This window comes from Nylanderia fulva, unplaced genomic scaffold (genome assembly GCF_048542155.1).
Source record: "Nylanderia fulva isolate GAGA-0341 unplaced genomic scaffold, ASM4854215v1 Scaffold3, whole genome shotgun sequence".
NCBI lineage: Eukaryota > Metazoa > Arthropoda > Insecta > Hymenoptera > Formicidae > Nylanderia > Nylanderia fulva.
The window spans coordinates 4,129,871-4,139,364 of record NW_028190368.1 but is presented as its reverse complement, the minus strand read 5'-3'; the positions used below and the strand labels follow the sequence as shown (position 1 = coordinate 4,139,364).

At 26.9% G+C, this 9,494-nt stretch overlaps 1 long non-coding RNA gene across 1 annotated transcript; it reads left to right on the top strand.

Moving 5' to 3' along the window:
- The first annotated feature begins 3,716 nt into the window (after nucleotides 1-3,716).
- LOC146722568 (uncharacterized) lies at nucleotides 3,717-4,173 on the top strand. Its single transcript, XR_014925086.1, has 2 exons — nucleotides 3,717-3,983; nucleotides 4,085-4,173. It is a non-coding gene; the product is annotated as an uncharacterized LOC146722568 (long non-coding RNA).
- The last annotated feature ends 5,321 nt before the right edge of the window (nucleotides 4,174-9,494 follow it).

Here is a 9,494-nt window from a genome sequence, read left to right as displayed (position 1 = left end):
TCTACTTAATATGTATATATGTATAATATACATATATGTTCGCGCAAATTTAAAAATATTAAAGTAACTCTAGAGTAAGTTTCTCTAGAGATTAAATGTGTTTCTTCCAGTACAAATATTTATTTTACCAATATATTAAAGAACTCATTTACAATATATTATTTATTCAAAGAATACTCATTATAATATATTGGTTACAGATAATCACGCATTTGAATTGTCTTCAATGCCGACGGTTTCGCCTTTCAAACATTTTTCTCCATCGAACATCGAAATGCCCCGGACGTTGCCATCAGCGTCTATTCATGGACCTGACTTTTCTATGTCTCCTATTCCTTCAAGTGTTGACGAAATTTATTCATCAGAAGCTATCAAGATGAAGTTTCGTCCAATGCCGATAACGGAGTCGACTATGTCATTATCGGGCAGTAACTGTAATGCGGTAAGCAAAACTTACTATGACAGCTGATATTTTGATTCTACACAAAGTAAAATATTATATAATTAAAATTTAATTTATTGAATTTAATTCCGGACAGACAATGATACGTATTTTGTGGCAATTTTAACATATGCAATTTTACGAATAATTACTGTTCGTAAAATGAAAGCCGTCACAAACTTGTCAGCTCTTTATCAAGTTTTCATTATATATATGTATTTATTTATATTAATGTAAAACAAAATTTTAGATAAAATTTTATATTACATTATAATATTTGTAATTTACGTTAATTATTCATTAATTTACACTTGGCCTATTATTCTAATGTTAATACACGTTACAATAAAGTTTTATTATAATAATAATAACTACTTGTTAATTAACATTAGATTATTGTTTGTTAGTGCAATTTTATTTTTAATTTTTTTCTTATTTTAAATTCGCTAAAAATGGATAATATTCTTATTTATTATTTATTAACTAAAATTTTTAAAGTTTATTAACTTTTATATCTATAATTTAATATTAATAATTGTAATGTATGTAATACACAATTGAATAAGGAACACATAGAATGCACTAGATAGAGAGAGGTGAATACCTGTATAAAAAAAATATATTTGATGTCAATTAACAACGGGCTAAAAGTTTATTATTGCTTTTAGCCAGTCGACAGCTCGCCAACAACCGTACCATCAATCTCAGTTAGCACAAACCAATCCTCGATTGTAGGTCATATCTTAACGAGTTTAACAACCAAGCCCAGTTCACCTGTCATGGATACAACATCAATAGCGCCGTTCGTTGAAAAGTACGTAATGGTTGCCCCAGAGCTTTATTACTTGTTCGATTGATACAACATTGTAACTATACAGTGTAAACTCGTAAAGTTACTCAATTTCATGACGAGAATTTCACTCGAATACTATTAAAGTTTTATTCGATTTATTTATTAGAGTGTGTCGTCGTATTACTGCAAATTGCACATAATAATGATATAATTAATATTATCTTAATTGAAATATTTTATTATTATGAACAAATTAAACAAAAGCTGTTTTACGAACTAAGTATTAGATGGAAATTATTTTAAATTATACATCTATAATCCTGAGATGTGGGACGTTTCGACACTAACTTGCGTCTCTTCAGCTACAATATATTAAATTTACAAAAAGTTGTTACAACATCACTTCTTCTTTACAGTGTCAAACTGTAAGTGTTGACACTGTAAAGAAGAAGTGATGTCAACACTTACAGTTTGACACTGTAAAGAAGAAGTGATGTTGTAACAACTTTTTGTAAATTTAATATATTGTGGCTGAAGAGACGCAAGTTAGCGCCGAAACGTCTCACATCTCAGGATTATAGATGTATAATTTAAAATAAATCTCATCCAATACTTAGCTCGTAAAACAGCTTTTGTTTAATTTGTTCATTATTAATTTATTAAAACGAGCTTTCAATATTATATTTATTTCATTATTATGTTTTGCGTATTGATTTTTGGTGTAATTATAATTTCACTATGGTTATGGTTTCTAACTCTTTTTTGTATACATAAATATTTATAAATTTTAAATAGTAATAGAAAAATTCTTAAATTTTCAATCATGGGATAATATATTTTTTTTATTAGCTATTACTTTTTATTATTTCTATCTTTATAGAATTTATATAATTGTAAAAAAAAGATATATTAGTATACATATATTAGCACGTAATATTTTGAATAATTTATGAAATATTCTAATTACTTTGTACATCTAAATCTGATTTGTTTGATTTAGCACTGTTGAACCAATTCATTTTTACGCTACTAAACATGGAGCTGTCTTAGCATCTTCTCTTCCCACCCAGAATGAGTTAAAAAGCAACATACATGCCTTCCTGAACATGCCGAAGAACAGTTTCAAGATCAATGAGAACAAATTTAAATTCCCAATTCCAGATGCGTCGAAAAACAACATTAAAACTAATACTCAAAGTCCTACATTGGGCTATTTCTCTGAAGAGTACAAGACCGGGTTGAAGAGTATTCAGAACTCCTTCGTAAACTACGCGTTGCCCGAGGGATTTAAATACGGCTGGCCTTTGCAACAATTCTCACAACCAGAAATGTCAATAGTTCCATTATCTCTGAACGGAAACACAAAGTTTGTTCTATCGAACATGTCTACCACACCTATTCCAATTATTTCTTGGCCAATGGAAACTAGCAGCGACTTTGCCCCAATGATGCCATTGAAGCTCACAGTATCTCACACGGCGATAAATAACAATATACCGCAATTACCAAGTATGATCGTAGCTCATTATCGTATCTCATTTTAGATGACAAAGATTTATTGTCCAAGTAAATTTAATTATATTTATAAATTTTTTTCACTTTTTGTTTTGTGTGTTAATTATTTTAAATTATTTTAAATATTTTTTTATTTGTTATGTGTGTAATAGAAAAAGAGATGATTTCTTTTCAAATCCTAATTTTATGCTTCAGATTTTGTTTGTAACGTCAATAATTACAATTTTATATATTTTGTCGCAGGCGTAAACCTACCTTTGGACTCTATGACAAGCATACCAAATAGTCTGACTCCAAGTATATCTAATACTATATCTGGAAGCATAACTGGTGGCATATCAACAGGCATACCTAGTGGAATGATGGCAGACATGCCTGCGAGCATACCAACTTTGAACCTCGAACAAAGTTTACATCGTATAGAACAATTACAACAAACTCAAGAGGCAAGAAATCCCTGGTATCCCACAGGTATCTTAGCTATACGCTAAGTGAGTCTTACATCTCTCTTTGATTTTGGACATGATATTGTACTATAATATTTCACGCAGTACGAATTTCTTTGAAAGTTCATATATTCATTATTTGTGTTAGAATTTAATAATTAACGGAATATATAATTTAGTGTATATTCAAATTTTGAGAAGAGTTTTTCTGTAAAATTTTTCCAAAATTTTTAATAATAAAATAAAAATTATTACATTTGAAAAATTAAGAATTTTGTATATAATGTCAGCTTAGATTAAAAATACTTTATGCAATATTTACAAAATTCTACAAGACTTATTATAGCGAAATCTTAAATCTTAATGCAAAAATATATATTATTAGTGACGCCACATACATCGGACAAACTAAAAGACACCTTAATACTCGGATTAAAGAACATATGAATAATATAAAAATGCATGTCAGCAATCAAAATGTTATAAGCAAACATAGAAACGATTTTTCGCATGACTTCAAATGGACAAACTTAAATATTTTACATCGAGAAACAAACACTAGGAAAAGAGAGATTGCTGAAATGTTTTTTATAAAAAAATTTAATAACACGATCAACCTACAGAAAGACACAGAGAATTTGAATCCGATCTATGATAGAATAATCAAAGCTGTTTAACTTAGTTCGTCTTTACCATCCATACCGAACGTTTACGTGACACAATATTTATATTGAAATATGTAAAATGGAACAAAATTAATTATATATTGCACTTAAGAATTTGTAAGGTACGTTTAAATTGTTATTATAATCTTGGTTTGCGCTTTACTTTCTTAAAAATCAAAATTCTTGTATGTACATCTATTGTATTTTTTAATGTTAATTTTAGACTTGATAAGGACCTAAACCTAAGGTCGAAACGTTGTCTTTTCTTGTACATGGCATCAAACGAATAATAATAAGAATTAATTTAAGCCAGTTGGGTCGTCTCACATTTAATTTTAAATATATTATTAGATTATCACATTTAAAAATGTTAAATTGTTTTAAAATTAAATATATTAGATGTACATATATATATAAATTTCAGCAATAATTTGTTTTTGTCTACAGTTTATAGAAGAACTCTACAGTCACATATATACTATAAATAATAAAAGTAATGAAAAAAATTAAAATCTGAACTTTTAGAATTACATTAAACAACATTATGACTATATGCATTTCTAGTTTCTCTTCCCGTGCAAGCTTCAAAATGTAAATTTAAATCCTTTTATAATAATTGATCTGCTGATTACGCTTAAGAATCCGTTTGTTCAACAACTCTTTTGCGCAGTCGGCAAACGTAACGCAATTAACGTACTTTGCAGGTTTGCAACTCCAACTAGGCGGCTTTGGCGGGATAAATTACACGTTACATACGGGTAATCCGGCCACGAGGCCGATGGAGCTTGGGATCACGAAAGCAGGCTTAACTTCACCGAAATTACCACAACCACACACTCTCGCATTTGCAAAAGTGAGTCTTCTCAATATCTGATTGGGAGTTTCAAGATACGATATTTCTATCGCTCGAGAATTTTATATCCTTCTAATTTAACAATATGTAATATTATTTTAAAATTTTTTCGTGTCTGTTAATTACGAGCATTAATTTTTTATTTCTTCTCATCTTTCCTATACCTTAATTTATACATTTTTAAAATATCTCTGCATATACTATTTTCTTTACTATTTTTTACTATCTTATTTTGCCTTATTACATATTTTCTTTCGCATCTATGACGCGATATCGGACTACCTTATATTTCCATAAGCAAATATATTAAGCAAACTGTAGTTTGCTGAATAAACATAAATTTTGATGTTATTTGAGGTGAAGTAGCTGCACCTTTTGAAATACGAACGAAAGGCGAGTATTAAAAGAACGAAATTATCATATATCACTTTGGAGTTCGTCATTAACTTTAGTGTATTCATATTTCTGCAGCTTTGCTATCCAGGCAATAATTCGCTAAATTTATTTTAACAGACTGAATTAATTCAATTATATAAAACATAAATGTCATTAAAAACAAAAAAAAATATACATAGAATTGAATAAATATAAAATTATATAAAATTAAAAGATACTCTATAATATATATATATATATATATATATATATATAATACATAATTGTCAAATTAATAAGTTGCCAAAAATAAATTTAACATTTTTTAACATTTATTATATACTACATTAATAATTAAATTAATTTGTGATTTATCAATTTAAATATTTAATTTGCACTAGAAAAAAAGTTTAATATTAAAATATTTTTGAAAATTATTCATAATATTTTTTATACAATATTTGCCTTTGCAATTATATTAGATTTATTTCGCAAAAATATTTATATTAACTTCTATTTATGTCTAGAATATTATATATACTATTACATATTGAATAAATAAAAATAAAACAATAAGTAAAGAATTCTGTATTTTATAAATAAAGTTTGATAAAAGTTATACATTATATAATTTAATAACAGAACAAAATAAATATTACAAGAAGATATTAAAAAGAAAGATATTTTTTTAAATTAATTTTATTTAAGATATTTTTAGTTTTTCTAATTATTAAAATAAAAAAAACACATTACGCATATAAACAAGTAATTAAAAAATTGATTAATAATAAATATTTATTTTATGCATATCTTAAAGTGAGCATATTTTCAATATTTTACTCTATATAATATATTCCTAATTACCATTTGGAAGTACGTCTATTCATTTCAGCAAAAGCCATCGAATGTTGGAAGTTCGTTGGCAGAAGCTTATGAATATGGAAAACGTATTCACGAGATATTAATTAGTAAACCAATTTTGTTAATCATACACGTGCCTGACAATTCTGTTAGTTCATCCGCATACGTAAACTCTGGCTGTTTGGTCGAAAGGCAAAACCAATTTATTGCAGTGCTACATTAGAATGGGCCATATCTCGCATCAATTCTCTGTTGAATATTGAATTAATATAGAAATAAATGATTCAATATAAAAAAATTTTACATATTTTTTTTTATTTTTAAATATCCGATTAAAGTTGTAATAAAAATATTTTATCATATAAAAAATTTATTGTCAATTCTTTTAATTGTTTACAAAATTACCATAAAATTGAAAAATATTTCGCAATATATAATACAAAATAGTTACAAAAAATTATAACATATTACAAAACAAAGATTTCAAATTTTATGTGTATACACATATAACTGCAGCGTCAAAAAATTACATATCAAAGAATGAATATTTAATATTGCACTCTTATCGATTGTTATTTTTGCAAAATATAAACCAAAGAAAAGAAAGATTATATTTTTTGTGGCAAACATTGAAATGTAAGCTTTTTGAGAATGAAAATTCTCCATTTGCGCAAAAGCACAAATAAAATGTTTCGCGTACTTTTCATTCACGTACAATGTCGCTCGTAAATCTTTCAAAAATTTATCGTATAATACGACTGTTGCCATTTCGCATGCCGAGTACCAGGTGCTGTTTCCCTTTTCGCAAAGCTGCAAGATAGAAAAGACGAAGAAAGTAGGCAAAGAGAAATAAGACGTCTCGTCTGTAGTCGCCTCGGTTTTTTTATTTTACATTAATTTCAATACTGAAGAAGTTTCTCTCTCGACTGGAACGAGAGAACGAGGCATGTAGTACCAACCGTTGTTATGCAACGGTAGTAATTATTTTTGCATTCTGTAAATATGATTAAGTGTGACAGAATTTACTAAATGTAAAAATAATTACCACTTCATAACAAACACCAATTCATGCACCACGCATGTATGTATACATATACATTGTATACATAAAGATAAAACAAGATTCGACATCAGAGAAAGCAGATTATAGTTGTTGAACTATCGAACGTATATAATTATGTTATGCGCCATGTTGTAATATATCTTCATTACTTTAAGAAAATATTTACTTAAAGACCAAATTAAAATTAATAAATTAATTAAAATTGCGTAAAACAAATTTGAAGGAGAAATTGAGCACTATATTTTTATAAAATTTAATTAATTTTAATTTAAAAAATTAATTTATATATCTATATATACACATTGGATTATTTAAATAAAATTCTAAATAGAAGTCTAACTAAAACATAAAATTTAGAATAATATAAAAATTATATTAACGAGCATAAATAACGATAAAATTATAAAATTTATGCAGAAAGAATATTTTTATAGTATAGTTTTGTGCAATTTTTTTAATTACACAAAAATTACAATTAATCATTTTCAATATATCTATTATATCATTCTTATAATTCATTTGTTATATTTTATAAAAATTGTTATAAAGCTACCTACTTATTATTTTTATTATTTAGAGCGACAATAATTATTAAATATCGTATCATGAAATAATTTTCTACATATATGTAACATATTATTTTTAAGTTTTTCTATTATTATCTATTAAAATTCAAACGTGTAAAATATTATTTCAGACTGAAGTTAGATATCAGAATAACTATTATTAAATATAATTGTATGTAACATTCAAACTTTTATTGAAATATATATAAATAAATGTTTAAAAATTTACGTACGTAATACAAATAATTGCTATAGTCGTAGAAAAAAATTACCAAAGGAAGCATTATTACTATACGAAGGATTATATCTTTTAAAAATATTATGTGAATAAGAATTAATTCTTTTTAAATGCCAAGCAGATCAACTTTGCTATGGAAACTTATTTTAAATTTATTTTCTCGTTACTCTTTTTTACTTCTTGCTATATTTTTGTATTCGCTTTTTATTTATTACCGTTTATTTCTCTTTCTCTTTTGTTCATCACATGACCAAGCATCTCGATGCTCAAAGAGGTATAAATGGTTGAAGTCCCAGGATACCCTTTATTCCTCAAACGTCCGTAAAAGTTGGCACCAAACGATTTTGCTGCAGATTGAATTTTGCTGGCGGCCGTAGTAGTTGGCCAGGACCATTGTCACTGCAGATTGCATTGAACCGAATCAATGTAGTCACAGGTGTGTAGTGGACTTGAGCTATCTTGGAAAAAGTTGTCGCACATTTGGTTGTCAAAAATTATTCAGATTGAAATGAAGGACTAAACATATTAAATATGAAAAATAAGTTGTAACACAGTAATATATTTTTAATGCATATTTATGTTAAATTTATGTAAGTATATTTGTCATTAAATTTTTCGCTGTTTTCTTGTTTTGTTGATAAATGAACAGTATCATATATTTATTTTATGATTTACGAGTTAGATTGGTAGATTATATTTATCCGTTTTATTAGTTTTTTGTAGCAGGTTTTGCCTTAAAATCGTCGTAAGCTTCACGCTTAATTACAATCTGGCGAGAATAATACAAGTTTATCTTATTTTCCTTTCTACTGAAATTTCTTCGCGCGAGAAAGAGTGAATAATCTACTGTCAGATTACGTTAAATTACTTCGTTCATGCATTTTATGAAGATAGCATGAACGATTTAATTGCGAATTGAATTCGCCTCGTGGTTTCATTATATTTTTCATTATTTTAACCGTAATTGAAACTCTTGCGATTACAAAGTCCTTTTATCGTGCATTTTCAGCGTAGAATCGGAAACTCATTTTAATACGTGCCTTGCTAAAACTCATTAGCAATGTTATTTTACGCAATATTATTAATAAACGAGATATCTGTTGTACAAATGATACTCTTATGTATAGATGCGTTTATTTACAATTTGGAACATTTATTCAATTTTAGTCATGCTTATTTCATTAGATTTTAGTTTACATTATATTTACATTTATTTATTATTTTTTCTTGATAATATAAATAATCGGGAGGTAATCAAAGATATATGATGAGGTAAAAATTACAAAATCCACATTTTTAATTTATACTATAATTTATTACTTTTAACAAGTGTGTTTTTTTTCTGTGTATGTATGTCGCGTGTTGATGTGTGTCTCGTGTTTTTCGCGCTTACTTAAGTATGTATAGGTATTGCCTTCAGTACATACAGCATTTTTTAAATGTTTTCTTTGTTTTGTCGCAGCTTAATAATTATCAGCAAATTAAAGATATTTTTTCCCTTAAACCTATGCCCTGTATAGACCATTGGTGATAATAAATAAGAAATCCATAAGAAAAACAGCATTCAATCTCACGCATCGACATAACACGCGCACACGTTTTTTTTTTTTTGTTGTGTCACATATAATATACTATATATTTGTTTCATTTTATAACATTATAGCATTTCTCAACACT